Source organism: Macaca thibetana, chromosome 13 (genome assembly GCF_024542745.1).
Source record: "Macaca thibetana thibetana isolate TM-01 chromosome 13, ASM2454274v1, whole genome shotgun sequence".
Lineage (NCBI taxonomy): Eukaryota > Metazoa > Chordata > Mammalia > Primates > Cercopithecidae > Macaca > Macaca thibetana.
Window position 1 is genome coordinate 82340318 of NC_065590.1, and position 23186 is coordinate 82363503.

The 23186-nt window shown below is 47.3% G+C and overlaps 1 protein-coding gene and 1 pseudogene across 2 annotated transcripts in view; one reads left to right on the forward strand and one right to left on the reverse strand.

Annotated features, from left to right (window-relative positions):
* Positions 1–23186, forward strand: part of PTRHD1 (peptidyl-tRNA hydrolase domain containing 1) — a 385343-nt gene that overhangs the window by 235602 nt on the left and 126555 nt on the right. The window lies entirely within an intron of this gene.
* Positions 646–21356, reverse strand: LOC126934431 (39S ribosomal protein L45, mitochondrial-like; annotated as a pseudogene). The gene is made up of 5 exons (XR_007718947.1): positions 21251–21356; positions 19413–19551; positions 19126–19260; positions 16127–16218; positions 646–1931 (listed from the first exon to the last, which is right to left on the reverse strand). The product of XR_007718947.1 is annotated as a 39S ribosomal protein L45, mitochondrial-like (transcript).

Consider the following 23186-nt stretch of genomic DNA (forward strand, 5'->3'; position numbering starts at 1 on the left):
CAAATTCCTGACCTCAAGTGATCCACCCACCTCGGCCTCCGAGAGTGCCGGGATTACAGGCATGAGCCACTGCTGAGCCATTGCGCCTGGCCTCAAAGTTCAAGTTCTTTCCGATCTTTCTTCCCTGGTCACAGACACCCGTCCACAGGACAGGAATGTGACCCCAAATAGGTCACATAGGTGTCGCTCCCTAGGATCTCTCTAACTGGAGCTAGGAAGATATTTTCTCTCAGGAAAGGGAGAAGTCCCAGTGATGCTGACAACGTTGATTCCAACCTCATGGGAAAAGATTGAGAATGAAGCAGACATCCAGCGAGAGGCAGAGTCCTGATGGTTTTCAGCCTTGCCTTCTAGTCCTTCAGGGAGGGCCCATGAGCTTGTTTGTCAAGCTCATCAGTCACCTCAGAGTCCTTCCACTCGTTTACTGCTTCAGTTTAGTTGGAGTTTGCTTTTTGTTACCTGCAGCCTAAAGAATGTTAGAAAATAAAAGCCAACAAGGATCATAAGCAGGGATGAGAAAGCTATGGTCAATAACATTTAACAAGTGTAATATTTTATATATTAAAATATATCTAATTACTTGGTTTTTCTCAACTGGGGTGTTTGGCTGCTTTTTTTTTTTTTTTTTTTTTTTTTTTTTTTTAACCAACACTCTGACAGCGTTTTATTTCAAACTCTGATCCCTGCCCTGTGATTACAAAGAGGATGCTGCTGGTTCTCTCTCACAGTCCCTGCTGTGGAAAAAACTGGTATCCAATGTTCTCTGAAACATACTGTCTTTCATCTAGCCTCAGAAGCTTGACATAAAATTTAAAAAAGAAGAGTGTACATGGCCATGTTATACCTGCCACCTGCTAGGACCCAGCCATCAGCCATGGTTGCTGAGGATGAGACTACTGAAAAGACCTGAGCAGGATGGGAGAGAACAAAGGTAGTTCTTTCTATAGCATGATGGGAATGGGAGACTTCAAAGCTTCCAGCAGCCTCATCACCCAGGCTTCACCCCAGAAGTCATTTTTGTCATCAGGCTAGCTGAGGCTTCTGGGCCTCTCCTTGTGCCTCTTCATATTCTTCTTCTGGTTTCAGCCGAGGGCCAGGGATCATCACCGTCTTAAGGATGGGCTGCTTAGGGGGTGCCCATGGGGGAACGATCTTGCTATACATTCTCCAACTTCCATATGGGTTTGTCAACTGCTTTTCGAATACAACATACTCCAGGACATCCTTGGGTACATCTTCCTGTCCATACATCAACCGGCCAAACCGGTCATAGATGGCCAGAGTCTGCCGGGTGTGCATGCATACGGTGACCTGGCCGTACACGTTGCCCTGGTTCATCATACTTGAACAGCGAACTTGAACAACATGGGAGGGCTCTAAAGATTCCACGAAGCTCTAGCGGACGGTCTTATATTTGATGTCCCAGGTCATGTCTGGAAAACAGTGTTCAGTTACCAAGGTATAAAGTCGGTCATGGTCTGAGTTGTTGAGACAAAGGTGAGCTTCAATAAAGATATTCTTAGCTTTTTCAGGGAAGTCCTTTATTTTAAAATTGGCATCATAGTCTTTTATCCTCCGGATTGACATTTGCGATGCCATAGTCTTCTTCATTCGTTCAGTTCTCTGTATCAGTCCCTCCTTTGAAAGAGATGATATGCGTGCATCACCCTCAGGAGGAACATAGGCATCAAATATACCAGCTGTACGGCCAGATGTATGGGACGGTCCGATTTTTCTGGAGGAATAACCAATCCTGCTTTCCAGGCATGTTCCATAAACTTTTTCTGTTTTAAATTTAGGTTGAAAAACAGGATGTGTGAAACGTTTTTTAGTTCTTACTGGAACTATAGCTGAGGACTGAGTCACCAGAACTGGCCTTGAGGTATGGGGGCTGCCATCTTGTTCCCGCAAAGGCCGCCGGGAAGTGGCTGCTTTTTAAACCAATAACCAGTTGTAAATGGAAAAGAAAAACTGGACTTATTCAATTTGTTTCACGGTCAATTTAAGATGCAAAATTATCTGGCTTTTTAGTTTCCAGTTGATCGATTGCCTATCGAGGGCACTTGTAATTTCTTAAATTTTTAATCAAACTTTATTGTTGAAAGTGTTCATTCACCAGCCGAGCGCAGTAGTTCACGCCTGTAATTCCAGCACTTTGGGAGGCCGAGGTGGGTGGATCACGAGGTCAGGCATTCGAAACCAGCCTGGCCAACATAGTGAAACCCCATCTCTACTAAAAATACAAAAAATTAGCTGGGCATGGTGGCCGGCACCTGTAATCCCAGCTACTCTGGAGGCTGAGGCAGGAGAATCACTTGAACCTGGGAGGCAGAGGTTGCGGTAAGCCGAGATCGCACCACTGCACTCCAGCCCGGGCGTCAGTGCCAGACTCTGTCTCAAATATATATATATATATATATTCATTCACCATGTATTTACTGAGCACCTACCATGTGCCAGGCCCTTTTCTAGGTGCCGGAGATCTAGCAGAGCGCAGAAGTGACAAAAATCCCTGCCCTGTGGAGCTTACAGTCTAGTGTCATTTTTTAAAATTTGTGTTTTGAAGAGTTTCTTTTTTTCTGTAATTTATTTCTCAAGATTGCATTTTTTAGAAATCTTCAAGATACAATTTCAGAATTAATACTCATTGCTACCATATACTGAAGATCATGTAGGTTGTTAAATGCTTTTATTTATTTTTTTGAGAGCTCAACCATTATCATTATGCCAACCTCAGTTTTTCAGGTTGGCCTAAAGGAAATAGTTCCGGCCGGGCGCAGTGGCTCACGCCTATAATCCCAGCACTTTGGAAGGCCAAGGTCGGGGCGGGGATCACTCGAGGTCAGGAGTTCAAGACCGGGCTGACCAATGTGGCGAAACCCCCGTCTCTACTAAAAATACAAAAATTTGCCGGGGGTGGTGGTGAACACCTGTAGTCCCAGCTACTAAGGAGGCTGAGGCAAGAGAAGCACTTGAACCCAGGAGGCGGAGCTTGCAGTGAGCTGAGATCATGCCACTGCATACCAGCCTGGGTAACAGAGTGAGACTCCAGTCTCAAAATAAAATAAAATAATAAAATTAAATTAAAGGAAATAGTTCCAACCATTTAGTTAGGGATTTCTTTATATACAAGTTTGTATATTCATAATGAAATATATCAACATATTCTTCTAAAGCAGTTGAAAGTTGGGTTCATTTTAAGGGAAAATATCTAAAATCTAAGTTTGTTGTTTTAGTTATATAAACAAATATGTACCATAATATCACCTCGTTAAAATTCTGGTCAGTTGACTGTTCTAAATGCTATGACTTGAAGAAAATGTCTCCTTGCATCCAAAACCAATTCGTTGGTAATTATAAAATCAGCAGCTGTAACTCATAAACGCATTTATATTAGGAAGAGAATGTAAAAATCTGCTATGATTAAGAGAAATTAAGATGAGAGGGTCTTGTGTCCTCAGATGTCAGGATGTAAACATTCTGCTAGTTTTGGAGTATGAGAGAAAGAAAGTTAATTGAATAAATACTGAAGAAAGAAAGGATCTTTGTGGTTCAAAAGGAAAATAAGGCCAAGTACGGTGGCTCACGCCTGTAATCCTAGCACTTTAGGAGGCTGAGGTGGGTGGATCACCTGAGGTCAGGAGTTCGAGACCAGCCTGGCCAACATGGTAAAATCCCATCTCTACTAAAAATACAAAAATTAGCTGGGAGTGGTGGTACATGCCTGTAATCCCAGCTACTGGGGAGGCTAAGGCAGGAGAATTGCTTAAACCTGGGAGGCAGAGGTTGCAGTGAGCCGAGATCACACCATGCACTCCAGCCTGGGCGACAAGAGTGAAACTCTGTCTCATTAAAAAAAAAAAAAAGAAAAGAAAATAGAACAAACTGTCTTCCTTCTGACTAGCAGGGAGCAAACAGAAAAGCCCCAAGTCAGTGGTTGTCAACTGTTTTTTTAGTGACTGAACCCTGTATTTCTAGTAAACTCCAACATGGGATCCCTATATATTAAAGAGCTAAAAGCAACATTTTATTAGGACAAATCTGTAAGTTCACATTGGTAACTTCACCCCTTCTAGAAGAAGCGAATAGGCAGTTGTGCCTCCTGAGGAAGATGGCAGGGTTTAGATCTGAAGATGGTAATATCTCCTGCTCACAGATGCTGGTGGAGGAGAGCACCGTGCCCAAGAAAATGAATCGTATTCAAGGACACTGGGTTAAGAGCTTTTGCTGGGCTTTGTGCTGCAGGCAGTGTTAGGCAGAGGCTCTGTTTAATGCGGCTTCCTGATGAAATTTTAGCTCTGAGGGAAGGTACTCCGGCATTGTGCTGTGAGGCAGAGAGCTAAGCTGTTCTTCCAAAGAAGTGAACAAGACTCCCGGAGGCTGGGGACTGCCTAAAGGAAGAGAAAGATTTGATTAGATGGAGTAGAAGACTGGGGTCTTGAGAAGGGTAGTTAGAAAGATGCTAGATGGTAGAAATTATGAGATATTAAATCACCTTAGACAGCCAAAGAGGGCCGGGTGTGGTGGCTCACATTTGAAATCCCAGCACTTCGGGAGGCCGAGGCAGGCGGATCATGAGAGGTCAGGAGATTGAGACCAGCCTGGCCAACATGGTGAAACCCCGTCTCTACTAAAAATACAAAAATTAACTGGGCATGGTGGTGCATGCCTGTAATCCCAGCTACTCGGGAGGCTGAGACAGGAGAATAACTTGAACCCGGGAGACAGAGGTTGCAGCAAGCCGAGATCGTGCCACTGCACTCCAGGCTGGTGACAGAACAAGATTCCAGCTGGAAAAAAAAAAAAAAAAAAGTGAAAGAATTGAGTACAGTGAATGGAATAAATGTTAAAAGAAAAAGAAAGAGAGAGAGAGAGAGAGAGAAAAGAAAGAAAGAAAGTCAAAGAGAAGTTCCAGAAATAACCAATGACTCTTAAGAATATGGATGTCTTTTATTTTTATATTGTTATCCCCGTTTTACGGATGAGAAAACCGAGATTCAGAGAGGTTAAATGCCTCATCAGAGGCCACACAGGAAGCTATTCACGCAGGGAGAGGTGGCTTACACCTGCAATCCCAGTACTTTAGAAGGCCAAGACACAGAGGATTGCTTGAGCTCAGGCGTTCAAGATCACTCTGGGTAACATGGTGAAATCCTGTTTCTACAAAAAGCACAAAAATTAGCCAGGCATGGTGGCACACGAGTAGTCCCAGCTACTCGGGAGGCTGAGGTGGGAGGATGACATGAGCCTGGGAGATCAAGTGAGCTGTGATTGTACCACTGCACTCCAGCCTTGGGGGCAGGGGCAAGAAGCTATTCAAACCCAAGACTGCCCATTTTCAGAACCCAGCTTCCCACTATACACTATCAGGCTCAGGATCCAAATTTTAAAATATTCTGCTTCCCACTTGTAAGTCATATTGTACCTGCTTTACCAGGTTGCTTAGATGGACATAAAGATATATATATATATTTATTGAAAGGGAGTTTTGCTCTTGTTGCCCAAGCTGGAGTGCAATGGCGCGATCTTGACTCACCACAATCTCCGCCTCCTGGGTTCAAGCAATTCTCCTGAAGAGGTCTATATACTTTTAAAAGACCACCACAGACAATTTTCCTCATCAAATCCTGCATGTATGCAGAGGAATGACAGAAACTTCTTTCTGAGGTGTGCCCAAACCAAGAAAGAGTTAACATGAGTGCTTTAGAATATGGAATTTGGTGGATGTACTTATTATGTTTTCTTTCTTTTTTTTTTTCTCTTGAGACAGAGTCTCACTCTGTCGCCAGGCTGGAGTGCAGTGGTACGATCTTGGCTCATTGCAACCTCCGACTCCCTGGTTCAAGCAATTCTCCTGCCTCAGCCTCCCGAGTAGCTGGGATTACAGGCATGCACCACCGCACCCAGCTAATTTTTGCATTTTTAGTAGAGACGGGGTTTCACTATGTTGGCCGGGACAGTCTCGATCTCCTGACCTCGTGATCCGCCCATCTCAGCCTCCCAAAGTGCTGAGATTACAGGCGTGAGCCATCACACCCAGTCTACGTTTTCTTTCTTTTCTTGCTTTTTTTTTTTTAATTTTTTTTTTTTTTTTTTTTTTTTTTTTTAGACAAGGTCTCACTCTGTCACCCAGGCTGGAGTGCAGTAGTGCAATTTTGGCTCACTGCAACCTCTGCCTCCCCGGCCTAAGTGATCCTCCCACCTCAACCTCTTGAGTAGCTAGGACCACAGGCACATGCCACCACGCCTGGCTAATTTTTCCTATTTTACAATGTCTCCCTGTGTTGCCCAGGCTGCTCTCGAACTCCTGGGCTCAAGCAGTCTACCTGCCTTTGCCTCCCAAAGTGCTGAGATTACAGGCATGAGCGGTCATGCCTGGCCCCTTTTTTTTTTTTTTTTTTTAATGAAATTTTAAAGTCTTATGGGACCTCTGATGCCTCCAGAATGGTTTGAAAATCATGTCTTAAGGGACCTCCACCCAGGCCAGTAACTGAGAGTTAAATAACCTATGAGGCAGGAGATAGGGAGAGACCCACTCTAAGGATTTTGTTTCTGAGTGATTTTCATGTTCCTAACATTCTTTTGTCATAGTTAAAACCCAGGAAGCTCTAAAGGGGCTGTTTCCCGCCCCATCCTCGCCCCCAAAAGTGGCCTGGCATTTTGTGTTAGAATCACTAGCACTATACAAGGAAAAGGTGGTTTGTATTCACCAAACTCTAAAGCTTGTCTCCAGGAAGTGCAATTTAGGGAATGGGGTTAGGATAGTTTCACTTTTCGTCCAATCCTGTCTATATTGTTTGAGTTTTCCCAATGAATGTCAACTACAGTGTACTTATACAAATCCAAAAGCTAAGCATAGCACCAGTTTTTTTTTTTAACTCACTCTGAAGCTGTTTGTGGGGACCTCTTACAGTATGTGACTCTAGGCTGTCATGAAATCCTGCTTCTCTTTACATTAGTAGAAATTTCAGACTACAGGGAAAACAAGCTTTTAATGACTTAGAAGTTTTTCAGAGGCCGGGCGCGGTGGCTCAAGCCTGTAATCCCAGCACTTTGGGAGGCCGAGACGGGCGGATCACGAGGTCAGGAGATCGAGACCATCCTGGCTAACACGGTGAAACCCCGTCTCTACTAAAAATACAAAAAACTAGCTGGGCGAGGTGGCGGCGCCTGTAGTCCCAGCTACTCGGGAGGCTGAGGCAGGAGAATGGCGGGAACCCGGGAGGCGGAGCTTGCAGTGAGCTGAGATCCGGCCACTGCACTCCAGCCCGGGCGGCAGAGCGAGACTCCGTCTCAAAAAAAAAAAAAAAAAAAGAAGTTTTTCAGAAAGCTAACATAGCAATCAGTGCTCCCTGGGCTGGGATTTCAAATCCACTTAAAGTAGTTATATATCCGCAAACTCCACTCTCATATAACACAGCAGCAGCAGAATTGAAATTAGAAGACTTGGGATAGAGTCTTATCTCTCCTGTTCATTAATAGAGTAGCCTTGGGCAAGTGGATTCACCTTCTGAGATTAGGTTTCCTCCGTTATTAGATGAGGCCATTTAATTAGATAACACCTGAGGTCCTTTTTAAAGACCATTATTTTATGAAATTTTACAAAGTGAGTAAAAACTAGGTTTCCCAGGCTTCTTGCATATAATTCCACTGCAACATTAACTGAGAGTTTAATAATCTAAGAACAGGTGGGGGGACTGGGAGAGACCTACTCTTTGGGGGGATTTCTTCAACACCTCCCACTCCGGCAAAAAAAGGAGAGGAAAAAATAGAAATTAATTTTTAAAATATTAGCAAATTGGCTGGGCAGAGTGACTCACACCTGTAATCCTAACATTTTGGGAGGCCAAGGCAGGTGGATCGCCTGAGGTCAGGAGTTCGTGACCAGCCTGGCCAACATGGCAAAACCCCGTCTCTACTAAAAGTACAAAAATCAGCCAGGAGTGGTGGCAGGTGCCTATAATCCCAGCTACTTGGGAGGCTGAGGCAGGAGAATTGCTTGAACCCGGGGAGGCGGAGGTTGCAGTGAGCCAAGATCATGCCACTTCACTCCAGCCTGATCATAAGAGCGAAACTCTGTCTCGGGGAAAAAATAAATAAATAAATAAATAAATATGAATGAATTATGCTTTTCCTAAGGCATTGTTGAACGCTTATTTTTTAAGCAATAGTATACACAGAAGATTGATGATAGTTTTTTTTTGAGACAGTCTCCCTCGGTCACCCAGGCTGGAATGCAATGGTGTGATCTCAGTTCACTGCAGCCTCCACTTTTCAGGCTTAAGTGATCCTGCCATCTCAGCCTCCCGAGACCACAGGTGCATACCACCACACACAGCTAATTTTTGTATTTCTTTTTAGAGATGGGTTTTTGCCATGTTGCCCAGGCTGGTCTCAAACTCCTGGACTCAAGGAATCCACCCACCTCAGCCTCCTGAGGAACAGGGGCTATAGGTGTGCACCACCATGCCTGGGTAAGCCCTCTTTTATTTTAATTAAAGAAAACCCTTAAATTTCCACTACATGAAATAGTGATTATGACATCTCATTTTACAAAGGTTTGAGATGAAATCACAGGTTTGACATTTTCAGTAGTATGGGTGTGGTGGCTTACGCCTATAGTCTCAGCACTTTGGGAGGCCGAGGTGGGAGGATCACTTGAGGCCAGGAGTTCGAAACTAGCCTGGGCAATGTAAAGATCCTGTCTTTCTTTTTTTTCTTTTTTGAGACGGAGTCTCACTCTGTTGCCCAGGCTGGAGTGCAGTGGCGCGATCTTGGCTCTCTGTAAGCTCCGTCTCCTGGGTTCACACCATTCTCCTGCCTCAGCCTCCCTAGTAACTGGGACTACAGGCGCCGCCACCATGCCTGGCTAATTTTTTGCATTTTTAGTAGAGACGGGATTTCACTGTGTTAGGCAGGATGGTCTCGATCTCCTGATCTCGTGATTGGCCCGCCTCGGGCTCTCAAAGTGCTGAGATTACAGGCATGAACCACTGCGCCCGGCAAGATCCTGTCTTTATAAAAAGTTAAAAAATAAAAATTTTAAAAATTAGCTGTTTGCGGTGGTGTGGTGGTTTGGGCCTGTAATCCCAGCTACCCAGGAGGCTGAGGAGGGATGATCACTTGAACCGAGGAATTTGAGGCTGTAGTGAGCCATGGTCATGCCACTGCACTTTAGCCTGGGTGACAGAGTGAGATCCCAACTCAGAAAAAAGAAATAAAAGAAAGGAAAAATGTTTCCTGAAAAAGAGCTCATCCTGACTTGATTTTGGTGGGGGTGGGAGAAGCAAAAAAATTTTTTTTTCAGTAGCAAGTCCATAAGATGCAGATGTTCAAAGACATTCTTTTATGAAATAGGAGTTATCTTGGCTCCCATGCTCACATTTTCACCAAGGATGGGAAAACTTAAAATTTGCCTCTTAAGGTAAGTTAGTCACTTCTGGTTTCAAACACAATTAACTCAAGATTAAAACTCAGTAAATGCAAGATCATCTCGCCCTCACATTTCTGCTCCCCTCTTTCTCCCCAGGGAAGACCTAAAGTTGGGGCTGGGGTACCTCACCTCTCATCTTGGCCAGGAGAAACGTTTTCTGTCCTCTTGCCATCCCCTACCCTCACGGCCTTGACTGCCTCTAGCTGGTCCCACTGGTCGATCTCCCACTGATGTCATTGGTCCCTCCATGGCCTCCAGACTGGAGGTATGAGCACTGGTCCTCCTAGTTGTCCAGGCTGGCCCTAGGCCTCCCCTGCTCTGCCCCCTGCCCTCTGGAGGGTTGGTAACTCTGGGCCACTTTTCCCATCCCAGACACGAGGCCCATCCCCTCAGGCCTCTCTTCCAGCCATCACCACCCTGAGGCTCTGGTGCCACATCAGACCCAATTTCATGCCACGCTCCTCTTGGAAACTGCAACTGCAACCTCCCAGGCTGCTTCAACTAGGCCCGAGGAGTGACTGGTGCGCTGGCGAACTGGTTCCCTTGGGAAGGGGTTGGGGGAAACCCTGATTTGTAGCTTTTGCTTGGCTCCTGTAGTATAAATACTCACTATGGTTGATTTCAAGTTGAGGAGAAATAACACCACCGACCAATAAGATCTCATAAGCTGTGACAGCAAACTGTGGCTTGGCACTTTGTTGACTCCAGGAAAGGGGGAAAGTGAACTTGGCTCTAATGCAGTCTCCAGCAGCCAAGCTTTCCTCCCACCCCTCAGGAACCTTCCCTCTGATCTCATCTCCTCGACTACATTTTTAGTGCTTGGGGTGGGGATTATGTCTCAAAGTCTTCTCTCTCATAGGATTCCTCACAGGGCACTTGAGGAGGCACTAAGTATGCTGACTGATGACAGTGTTTTAAAATATAGCTGTTAGGCCAGGCGTGGTGGCTCATGCCTGTAATCCCAGCACTTTGAGAAGCCAAGAAAGGCAGATCACCTGAGGTCAGGAGTTCAAGACCAGCCTGGTCAACATGGTGAAACCCCTTCTCTACTAAAAATATAAAAATTAGCCAGGAGTGGTGATGGGCACTTGTAATCCCAGCTACTTAGGAGGCTAGGGCAGGAGGATTGCTTGAACCCGGGAGGCAGAGGTTGCAGTGAGCCAAGATCATGTCATTGCCCTTCAGCCTGGGCAACAAGAGTGAGACTCCATCTCAAAAAAAAAAAAATACATATATATATATGGCTGTTAAAGGCAACACCACACCGTTTTTCACTATCAGAGGCGTAAAGGCTACTCACCTCTTGTGATTTTCCCTATAGACCTGATGAAGTTAATCAATGCCCCAAAGCTTCTCAATCTTGCGCCAGAGAGTATCCCTTACATATTGCCAAGGAATGTTTAATGGAGCAAGGTTTGGGATTTTGTAAAGTGTGTGTATTAGGATGGATTTGGCTGAAGTCTAATTAATTGATATCATGATTTAAAGTCGTATGCAGGAAGGCCTGACAACTCACTAGCAGTCTGCAGTCGACATTATTAGTTGGTATTAAGTCTTGAATACTCTTTGTCGCCCTAAGAGAGAAGCTTCATTTTAGAAAGTATAGGATTCATTGCAAAAAGGACTTATTGAGCATCTACTATTTGCAAAGCACAGCAGATGTGCAGGCCAGTGATTTTCAAAGTGGCCTCAGCATCACCTAGGCGCTTGCACATCCCTGGCCGGGCGTGGTGGCTCATGCCTGTAATCCCAGCACTTTGGGAGGCCAAGGCAGGCAGATCACCTGAGGTCAGGAGTTTGAGATCAGCCTGGCCAACATGGTAAAACCCCGTCTCTACTAAAAATGCAAAAATTAGCTGGCATGGTGGCACGTACCTGTAATCCCAGCTACTCGGGAGGCTGAGGCAGGAGAATCGCTTGAACCCAGGAGGTGGAGGTTGCAGTGAGCGGAGATCGCACCACTGCACTCCAGCCTGGGCAACACAGCGGGACTCTATCTTAAAAAAACAAAAAACAAAAAACAAAAAAAAACAAACAAAAAAAGAGGGCAAATTTGGAAAGCAACTTCTTTTTCTCCCTCCTCAAACACCTACTTTATGAAGCTTTCTGTTGCCTATAGGATAATATCCACGTTCCTACCATTTATTGAGCACTTATTATAGACCAAGTACTTTCTAAGCAATGAAAAAGCATTGTATTTGAATCTCACAATAACCACTTAGGATAAATATTTTATCCCTATACTTTGCATTAGGAAAAGTGCTTGGAGAGGGTAAGTTAATTATCTAAGACTACTGTAGTGGCTGCATTACGGTCTACCAAAGATGGGCCCACTAGAACTTATCTGGAATAGGGTCTTTGCAGATGTGATTAAGGTAAAGACCTTGAGATGAGATCATCCTGGGTTAAGGCAGGCCCTAAATCCATTGTCAACTCCAAAGGGAAGGGAAGGGAAGGGGAGGGGAGGGGAGGGGAGGGGAGGGGAGGGGAGACAGAGAGGCACACAGAGAAAGGCAGGCTTAGTGAAGCCAGAGGCAGAGCATGGAATTTTAAAGCCCCAAGCAAAGGAGCACCTGAGGCTGCCAGCAGCCACCAGCAGCTAGGGGAGAGGCATAGGCTGGATTCGTCCTCAGAGCCTTCAGAGGGAAACAGCCTTGCCAACACCCAACATACCCCCATTTTGGACCTCTGACCTTCAGAAGCATGAGCGAATAACTTGTTTTAAGCCACCCAGTTTGTGGTAATTTGTTATGGCAGCCCTGGGACATGAAGGCAACCATTGAGCTGTTGCAAAAGTGGGACCTGGATTCAAACTGGGGCCTGACTTCAGAGCCCATCCCTATCCGACCTCCTTCCATCTTCCGCCTCTGTGTTTCCACCTCTTTACCCTCTCCCGTCCTCTAGGCACGCTGAGCGTGGTGTTCTCTGAACACACCATGGCACACGGCCTGTGCCTTTGTCATGCTGCCCTCGACCCAACACGCCCTCCCTCCCCCTCTGTCCACCTGGAAAACTTAACTTTTACATCTAGCTCCAACAACTCCTTTTCTGAAAGGTTTTCCGGAGTCTTCTCTGCTACCCAGGCACATTTAGTAGATCTTCTCCTTAGGAGGGCAGGGTCTCCACAAAAACCTGAACTTTCTAAAAATATTTGTATCTGCAGTGCTTAATAAAAGCATAATAAATATTTGATAAATGAATGAATGAATGAATGAGTGACATCTGTTGCTGAACTGTGAAATAGATTGTAGATCCCTCAACCACATCATTCCCAGCCAAACAAAAAAAGTCACAGAATACAACTGAAAATGTTGAAAACAGGGGTCTCCTTGAGAGTAAGGAAGCAAGAAAAGTGGGGGTACCCTTAACAGCTAAATGTATTTCTCATTAACTGATCAAATATTGGTGTAGCTTTCTCAATGAAATGTGTTTAGCTAGTTCCCTGGTTTATAAAATCTCCTAGGAAAATGACTAGAGTTGGCTTTGTTGGGAATCAGACCTGGCCTTTGAGGGGCGCTAGAGCCAGCACTGTAGATGGCCCATCCTATAGCTCTCCCTCCCTTTATCCTTGCTGGAAGGGTCCTAATGTGTTTAGGTGTCTCTACCTCTGCTATATGGCTCAATTGTAAACCACGAATGATTGAAATTGTCCACAGTGGTACCAGTTCTATTGCCAGTGTTAGTTTGGAAGTGGGCATGTGACCCTACTCTGGCCAAAAAGGTATAAGGGAACAGGGTGTGGTGGCACATGCCTGTAGTTCCAGCTACAAAGGGTGGCTGAGGTGGGAGGATCGCTTAAGCCCAGGAGGTTGAGGCTGCAGTGAGCCAAGATCACGCCACTGCACTTCAACCTGAGTGACAGAATGAGACCCTGTCTCAAAAAAAAAAAAAATATATATATATATATCTCTCTCTCCCATATTAAAAAATATATATTTATAAAAATATATAAATATTTTATATATATAATATATATGGGACATTTTTCTGAGGAGCTTCTGGTAAGGTACTCTGAAGTCCTGAAAGAGAGGCAGGGGAAGAAACTGTTCCTCTCTGTTGAACACTGTCATGTCTGCATATGATGCTGCAGTTGTGGCAGCCACCTTGCAACCATAAGGAGTGTAAGCCTGTGATAGCAAAGCTAATACCCTCGAGGTAGCTGGGAAGAAGTGGAAAGTGCACAGACCTTAATGTCATTATTGAGCCACTAGAATAACTAACCTTAGACTTGTCCTATCCAAAGACTGCTTGTTTTAGAAGTAATACATTTTCTTTACTGGTTAAGCCATTTTAAATTGAATTGATCAAATCTTGGTGTAACTTTCTCAATGAAATGTGTTTAACTAGTTCCCTGGTTTATAAAATCTCCTAGGAAGATGACTAGAGTTGGCTTTGTTGGGAATCAGACCTGGCCTTTGAGGGGCACCAGAGCCCCTCAGCCAAAGAAATATTTCAGTTGCCTGAAATATTTCTGGTGCAACCTGGACAGACGCCTGAAAACTCTACCATTTGCAATTTATTAAAGAAAAGTTCTGAGTGCTAAATTACAAGTTTCACCCTTGAGAGGGATACATCACCAAACTATTAACATTACAGAATTTATTCATTTATTCTTTCCTCCATCAAGCATTTATTAAGCACCTTTTCTATAACAGTCACTTGGCTATACTCTGGGATAAGAAATGATAAGAACTGATAAGAATGAAGAGTATCAATTTACAGCTAACATTTAAATCCTCCTTTATATCATTCTGCCTAAAGTTATTTAAATGCAGTTATTTTTAGTTTAAAAGCATGTTTGAATGTAGACTTGATTTAAAAAAAAAAGGTTCCCACTTATAGCTACATTAATGCACAATTGTGAAAAAGAGGAAGGGCCTCCAGCTCTATCCATGTTAATGTGCATGACTTGTGGGGAGACTGTTAATGAGAGAAACAAGAAAATATGGACCCCCTAAAAGCCTGCCCTTGTTCTAGGAAGGTGATAAAAATGGGGGTGCAGACCAAAGCTGAGACAGGCAGGGAGAAGAGAAGCGTTGTGCTCCCTGTCTGAGGATGTGAGCCCGAGGCTCCTGCTGAAAAGGCAGACAGCCCGAGAACCATCAAGCAGAGGGCGTGAATCCAGCAGAAAGGCTGACTCAATGTGAGCGCTTCCTAAAAATAGCAGAGCAGGGTTGTAAGGCTTCCTGTCCAAACAGATGTAAAACTGGCAGGTAGTGTGGGCTGGGGGTGGGGGGTTGCGAATGAAAGGAGAGTGGGGGCCGCCTTGACCAGAGACCTCAACACTGGGGTTCCAGGTGCACACTCGGCTCTGCCACTTGCTTCCCATTCAGCAGGGGGTGGCTGCACGTGGCGCCAGCAGTATCTTAGAATGGGTGACAGACAGAATTGCTAAAACCACTCTGAACCCATTTCATGGAGATGAATTTTAATGGAGTGAAAAAGAAATTTTTTAAATGAAAATTAAAAAGTGTAACTTTTTTTTAAAGCCTGATTTTGCAAAAAAGCTCAGCACATATTCTACTGAAAAGAACACTTTCAGAAAGGTGCCCAGCAGAGCCTGCATCCCCCATGGGACACAGCAAGATTGGAAAAGGGGTGGCAAAGCAGGTGGCTAATTTATTTTCACCACTGCCTGTGCGGTAAACAGCATCTTTTTCAAGAACACAACAGGGAAAACAATGTCAGCATGAATTATTTAATAGTTATAAGAATTACTATCTGCAAATACTCATGGATATGCTCAACCCAAAACCTGAATGTGTCTAATGTGAGTGTAAGTCAGCCTGAGATTTCATGAGACGCCTGAGACCCTTGTGGAATGAATACTAGAGAGCATTACTTAGATTCAGACCACTGTCTTCCAGGAGTGATTAGTTTGCATCTTCTCAGCGGTTTTCTCCCTCTTTTTTTTTTTTTTTTTTTTTAATTGAGACAGAGTCTCGCTGTGTCACCCAGGCTGGAGTGCAGTGGCAAGATCTTGGCTCACTGCAACCTCCGCCTCCCAGGTTCAAGCGATTCCTCTGCCTCAGTCTCCCGAGTAGCTGGGATTACAGGCATGCGCCACCATACCCCACTAATTTTTGTATTTTGAGTAGAGACGGGATTTCACCATGTTAGCCAGGCTGGTCTCAAACTCTTGATCTCAGGTGATCCACCCGCCTGAGGTGGGAGGATCGGCCTCCCACAGTGCTGGGATTACAGGTGTGAGCTGCCGCACCCGGCCCAGTTTTCTCTTGACAGTCTTTCTTTTCCAAACCATCTTTTATCCCAAATCAATCCTCTGAAAGAATGTAGCAGGTCAGGACATGTCATCTACTCAAAAGAATCCTCAACAACTCCTATAAAACACAAAGCCCAAATTTAGACGTTTTAGCTAGGCATCCAAGGCCTTCTGTGATCTAGCCCCTTCCTACTATTCCATATTCCCCAGGCAGGCTCCACCCCTCCAGGGAGGCCTGTGGCAACCCACTTGCCTGTGATGGGGTGAGGAGTTCAAGTCCAAAGTGAAGCATTATCCCAGGCTGTGGCCACACACCTAAGCCCCAGCCTCCAACTCAACTTTCATCCATCTGAAACTGATCTGTTGCGCCCCAACTGCCTGATTTCTGGATCTACTTCCTAAGTGGTTCGGAGCAGAAGCATGAAGACACAGAATTAAAGACCCAGCCTTAACATTCAAATCATTATCACCTCCAGGTGGGGCACTCTCTGGGATCTGGTCCTGATACAGTGTTTTGAGACGGGAGAGAGGGAAGAAGGCAAGAACTGGGGAGACCTGGACACTGACAGGGGAACAAGGAGAGGGTGCCCTAAATGACCAAGGTGAGCAGAGAAACCTCAGCTTCCACAAACGTCAGCCTCACTCTGCTCTGATTTGATAAATAGAATAGCCGGAGCTTGTACTTCTGTTTCTAATTTTTTTTTTTTTTTAATTTGAGACAGAGTCTCACTCTGTCGCCCAGGCTGGAGTGCAGTGGCCGGATCTCAGCTCACTGCAAGCTCTGCCTCCCGGGTTCACGCCATTCTCCTGCCTCAGCCTCCCAAGTAGCTGGGACTACAGGCGCCCGCCACCACGCCCGGCTAGTTTTTTTTGGTATTTTTTAGTAGAGACGGGGTTTCACCGTGTTAGCCAGGATGGTCTCCATCTCCTAACCTTGTGATCCCCCGGTCTCAGCCTCCCAAAGTGCTGGGATTACAGGCTTGAGCCACCGCACCTGGCCTTCTGTTTCTAATTTTAAGATATGAAAATGGATCAGCAATATGTTTTTTTGTTTGTTTGGTTTTTGTTTTGAGACAGAGTCTCGCTCTGTTACCCAGGCTGGAGTGCAGTGGCGCAATCTCGGCTCACTGCAAGCTCCACCTCCTGGGTTCATGCCATTCTCCTGCCCCAGCCTCCCAAGTAGCTGGGACTACAGGCACCCACCACCATGCCTGGTTAATTTTTTTTTTTTTTGTATTTTTAGTAGAGACGGGGTTTCACCGTGTTAGCCAGGATGGTCTCGATCTCCTGACTTCGTGATCCGCCCACCTTGGCCTCCCAAAGTGCTGGGATTACAGGCGTGAGCCACCGCACCTGGTTGGGTCAGCAGTATGTTAATCAAGCTGACCTGAGCCCTTCCTGGCCAGGCTGCAGCCTCCGCTGGGCCAGGGTTGGGTGTTGCACTGTTGTAGATCTGTTGTCCAGGGCTCCACCTCTCTGACTGGGCTGCTTTCCTGCCTCCCAGGGTGGAGAGGATGTCTCTGGATTTGAACAGACAAGGCCGCTAAGATAAAGGCCCTGCTTCCCCTCCAGTACTGCTAATTCCTCCTGCTTTGTCTTTCCCATGGGCCACCCCTTCTGGTCCATAGCTTAAGTTGGCCCCCATCGAAGCAGAGGAGAAGGCATGAGCCCCCCGATTCCTCTAGCAATGACCCAGGATGTTGAGCAGGCCACAGTGTCTATGCACTGGGCCCAGGAGTCAGAGATGTGGGTGTAAACATGGGCAGTACCCTTTGCCAGTTATGGAACCTTGGGCACGTTATGAATCTAATCTCAGTGTTTTCATCTGTAAAATGGATATGGCAATTGTACTTACCTCATATGACTGGTGTACAGATTATATGAGAGAATAAGTAGGCTGGGACCTAACCAAGGGAAAGCCTGGATGCTAAAGAATTGGGAAGTCAAACAGTCTGAACTGTGTTTCTGGGAGACAATTCCAGTGGCAGCAGAAAGGGGATTTGGAAAAGTCTTAGAAAGAATCCATGAACCTCAGGCATCCATTCAGCTGCTGACTCCAGGTGGCCCCTTGTTCCCAACCAGCCTTCCTGGAACAAAGGATCTGGCCTGTTGCAGCTAAGGGTAACTTGGGAGGGGTGAGGGTGGCAAGGAACCACAGGTGGGAGTTCTTTCTACAGGATTCTCTTGCATTAAAAGATTTTTAGGGTGGCCGGGCGCGGTGGCTCACGCCTGTAATCCCAACATTTTGGGAGGCCGAGGCGGGTGGATCACCTGAGGTCAGGAGTTTGAGACCAGCCTGGCCAACACGATGAAACCCCATCTCTACTAAAAATACAAAAATTAGCCAGGCGTGGTGGCGCATGCCTGTAGTCCCAGCTACTCGGGAGGCTGAGGCAGGAGAATCATTTGAACTCAGGAGATGGAGCTTGCACTGAGCGGAGATGCTGCCTTTGCACTCCAGCCTGGGCGACAAGAGTGAGACATCTCAAAAAGTAAAAATGTGTAGGGTCTCTTCTCAAAAATCACCCTTTCACAGACCTTTGAGATGATTTCCTCTCCTCTGATTTAACATGGCAAAGGCTCGTTTATTTCAGCATGGAGATTAGAAACATTAGAGAAAGTTGTAATGGGAGGAATTAAGATGAGTCCTTCCTCTAATCAGTACTACAGGGATCTATATCACATTAGGAGCCTGCTGTGATAGGCAGAATCATGTCCACGCAAAATGTCACCACCCTAACCCCCAGAAACTGTGACTATGATGCCTTACATGGCAAAAGTGACTTTGCAAATGTGATTAAGTGAAGGACCTCGAGATGGAGAGATTCTCCTGGAATATCCCGGTGAGCCGGATCTAATCACAGGCGTCTTTAAGATCGGAGAACCTGTGCCAGCTCCCCAGGCTGTCTTAGCCTTGCTCTTCTGGGTGCTGGTGACTTTCCACCCATGAGAAAGACCGTGGGGCTGGGCCCTTCATCTCCTCCCAGCCTGAGCCTTTTCTAGTCAGTCCCATTGTTCTGAAAGCTTCCTGCTCTCTCCTATCCCCCGCAGGCCGCGGGAGGCTTGTTAGCACACATTTCTTTGGTGCCTCCTCCCGGAGGGGCAGGGCTCGGGCGCTTTTGGAAACGTGACGTCCCGCAGAGGCCTCGGAATTACTCAGCATTCACACGACACGCCGTTTCACGCTCCGTGGGCACGTGTCCTTCTCTCCCCAAATTTAACCCCTCTGGGCCTCAATGTCTCCACCTGGGCTGGAGCAGAATGGTGTTTGGAGTCTCTTTCAACTGCCAGCAGGGAGCTGTGACTCTCCAGGATTCGCTCTGAGTCCCTGAGGCACCCTTGGCTACAGAGAAGCAGTGACAACCAAAGGAAGCTTCCTGAGCCTTCCTTGTACGGCCGGCCGGACTTCTGGGTGGCCAGGGCCTGGGCCTCCCTCCGCCGCTTCCTAGTTGGGGCCGGAGCAAGTTACCTCATATCTCTGCGCTCCCGCTTCCCCACCCGCAAAACAGGGACGCCAGGGGTCTCTACCTGGGAAACCAAAGAGAAGAAGGCAGCGCGCAGTGCCTGGAGGGCGGGGCGCAGGAAGGGGAGCTGCTGCCGCTGTCTGGGGATCGGGCCCATGGGTGTCACTGGCACTGTGGCTCGTGTGCCATTGACATTATTTCCATGACATATTGTGGAATAGTCACTCTGTTTCAATGACTGGGCAGGAGGAACCAGGGATCCTGGTCCTTGCTCCCGAGGAGACGCTCACACCTGCGGAGGGGCACAGACCACGCCCAGCCCCAGCAACGCTGGTGTCTGGAGTCTTCACTGCGCATCCTCAGCCCGCTTCCCTCTGCCCGCGCCAGGGGCCTAGAAACAGCACCCGAGGGCAGCCAGCAGGGCCCACGTCCTGTGCAGATGGCACCGAGCGAGGAGAGGGGAGGAAGAGGTGAGGTGGGCACCCACCAGGACGGATGAGGCAACCGCCAGGCACATGCGTGCACACTCACACATGCACATGAAGGTTCGTTCTCACACACAATTATACACACAAACGTGAAGGTACATTCTCACACACAATCACACTCACATACCCACTCACACACACAAACATGAAGGTACGTTCTCACAATCACACACCCACTCGGAATCACAAACGCAAAGGTGTGTTCTTACACACAATCATACCCACTCACATTCACACACAAACGTGAAGGTACGTCTCACACACAATCACGCTCAAACACCCACTCGCACACACAAACATGAAGGTACATTCTTACACCCAATCACACACACCCATTCACACTCACACACAAATGTGAAAGTATATACACACAATCACACCCACTCACACACAAAGGTATGTTCTCACAATCACACACCTATTCACACACAAACGTGAAGGTATATTCTCACACACACAATCACACCCACTCACACAAACGTGAAGGTACATTCTCACACACACACGAAGGTACGTTCTCACATGCAATCACACACCCACACACACAAACGTAAAGTACATTCTCACACAATCACCCACTCACACAAACGTGAAGGTATATTTCCACACACAATCACACTAACACACCCACACACAGAAACGAAGGTACGTTCTCTCACACACACACCCACTTATACTCACACAAACATGAAGGTGCATTCTCTCACACATACACAATCACACACACAAACGTGAAGTACGTTCTGACATAATCATGCTCATACACCCACTCGCACACACAAACACAAAGGTACATTGTCACAAGCACACGATCACACACACCCACTCACACACACATGAAGGTACATTCTCACACACACTTGCACTCACACACCCACTCACACACAAATGCGAATGCATTTTCACATGCACATTTACACACCCACACACAAACACGAACATACATTGTCACACACACACTCACAAACATGAAGGTATAATTCTCACACACAGGCCAACGTGACCGTACATTAGCAGACATGCACACTCACACATCCACTCATGCACACGTATGTGAAGGAACGTTCTCACACACACACCCCACTCTCACACACATTCCTCACACCCCTCCTCACATTCACAGTCCTGCACACACGCTCTCACACTCAGCCACAGTGCCCAAGGAGTGACCCTGTGAGAGTCAGGGAGACTCCAACACGGGGCAGAAGAAGGGAGAGACCAGGAACAGAGACAAAGAAGTGAGAACACAGGGACAGACTGGCCGGTGCTGTCGATGCTGTCAGAGGAAGACTGCGCTGGAGTCGAGGGGCCCCAGATGCAGTCATGGAGAGGACTAGGGCGGGCAACCAGCCCAGCCGTGCAGGCCACGCTGGGGCAGAAGTGCTCAGGGCTGCCCAGCTGTCTGCTGTGAGATCCTGGTAACTCCAGTTGACTTGTTCCATTGAGAGCTGCGCACCATGTTGGTACCCATGAATCCCCTCCTTCCTGACAAGGATCCTGACTAGGGGTTAGTGCTGTCACTGCACCACAGAGACACAGGCTTGGGGGGCTCAGTAATTGGTCCAAGGTCCTCAGCTCTCATCAAGACCATGCTCAAAGCCGAGCTGATTCCAGAGAGCCAGCTTTCCCTAGGGTACCATACGCCTCTCCTCCAGGTCACAGGATCCAAGCTGCTGAGCCTCTGAGCCAGTAGGAATGGACGAGGGGTGTGGGCCCTGCGCAGGATGCTTGAGTATCACATGCCACATTCCCCCGGTCCCCCTCTCTACTCCCGTTACTGCTGCAGGCACACCCCAGCAGCACCTTGCCAGGTATCTGCACTGAGGATCCATTTCCTTCCCAGGCGCTCACCACTTAGCCTCCTTTGCACAAACCTGGAAGAGCCAGGGAGAGAACACCCTGACTGGCGACCCTTAACCAACAGGGAAGGATGGCAGGAGGACGAATACCCACCTCTGCCAGCCCTTCAGTGGAAAGCTCTGAGGTGCCTTCTGCAAGGCTCGTAAGACAGTCCCAGCAGGATCAAGGCCCCCTCCCACACCAGTGGCCAACTCCGTAACAAACCCTCATATTTACCGGCTTTCCTGCCTTCTCTGTTTTGAACTTCCCAGGCTCCCGTTCTGTTTCCCTGGAATCACTTCCCCAGTTAAACCACCTGCATGCGGGCCTTGTCTCAGGTTCTGCTTTCAGGCCCCAAACAGGGCTCTCCTGGTGCCCAGCACCAGGGCAACTAATGATCTTCTCTCTCCCACTTCTGTTTTCCCCCAGGACACAGAGTTCTGCTCTGATCTATTGTTTGCTGGATTCAAGAGCCACCGCATTTCCCGGGGGTGGGAGGGGGAACCATTCTTGTTTATCCAATAACAATTAATTCTCAGCCATCATCTCTAGTCTTGAACCACACAAACAAAAAGGTACCTTCAGCAAAGAGGTATGCCATCCAGGCAGATGCTGGGTTGAGGTTGAGGGGTCAGGATGCCCTCCAAGCTTTGACCTAAGTCCATGATTCTGTCTTCCTTTTAGGACAAACTGCAGGGGCAAGTCACCCATGCAGCCATTTGAGGTCCTGAGTTGTGTGTGTTTAGATTTCCTGTATCATTTGATTATAAAAGCGAAGCATGCCAGTTGTCCAGGTTACATCAATACAAAATGTATAGCATGGAAAATAAAAACACCTCCCCCATAATCCCACCCTCTTCACTCGAGGGTGGTTATTTTTCGTTGCCCTGGGACCAGGACATTCCCAGCATCAGGGAATGAGGCCAGTTGGTCCCTTCAGGGACAGCCAGTGCCGTTACAAAGTACCGTTTCTTCTTAGGGAGACTTCCATTCATTCAATGAGTATTTTTTGAGTATCTACTAGGTGCCAGGTACCGGGCAAGCCACTGTGAGTGAGATGGATGAGGCCCTCGTGGCATTTTCCCTGATCTCCTCTGTGACAGGATGTCGAGCAGCTCTCTTGCCCGGGAATATTCACCCAGATGCTTCTGGCTCCCCAGGAGTCCTTGCAAGGGGCTACTGCTGTCCCACTGTGCTTCCCACATCCACAGGGAAGGGCTGTGCCAGAACCCAGGACGCAGAGCAGGGATGGGACTGTGCTGTGCTCTTCCTGTGGCTGGGCTTTTGTGGGGAGGCTCCAGCCACCCGGGGGGGCCTGCCTTTCAGGCCCATCAGATCCTTCCCTCTTGCCCTGAAAGGCCCTGTCTCTGATCATCTCAGCCAGAAGTCACCCCCAACTATAACCTGTGTACACCTGAGGGTCTGCCTCATGGGTGAACACGGTGCCTTGGCAGAACTGGCAGGCTCCTCTGGTTTCCCCAGTGCCCGCTGAGCAGGGACCCGCAGCGGAGAGATAGGGATGGTGGAAGGACAGGGAGTGGGACTGTGAAGCCAGCAGGCAGGGGCTGGAGAGGCAGGAGATCAATTTGTTGTTGTTTTTATATGAGGGTGCCTCTGTGTGGAACTCTCTCCGTTCATGGGGTGGGTGGGGAGAGGAGGCTGGGGCATGAGTGGTGGCAGAGGGCCCTCTCAGCTCAGGAGCTGGGCATGGCTTTGCGGGCAGGGTGCTCCACTGAGAA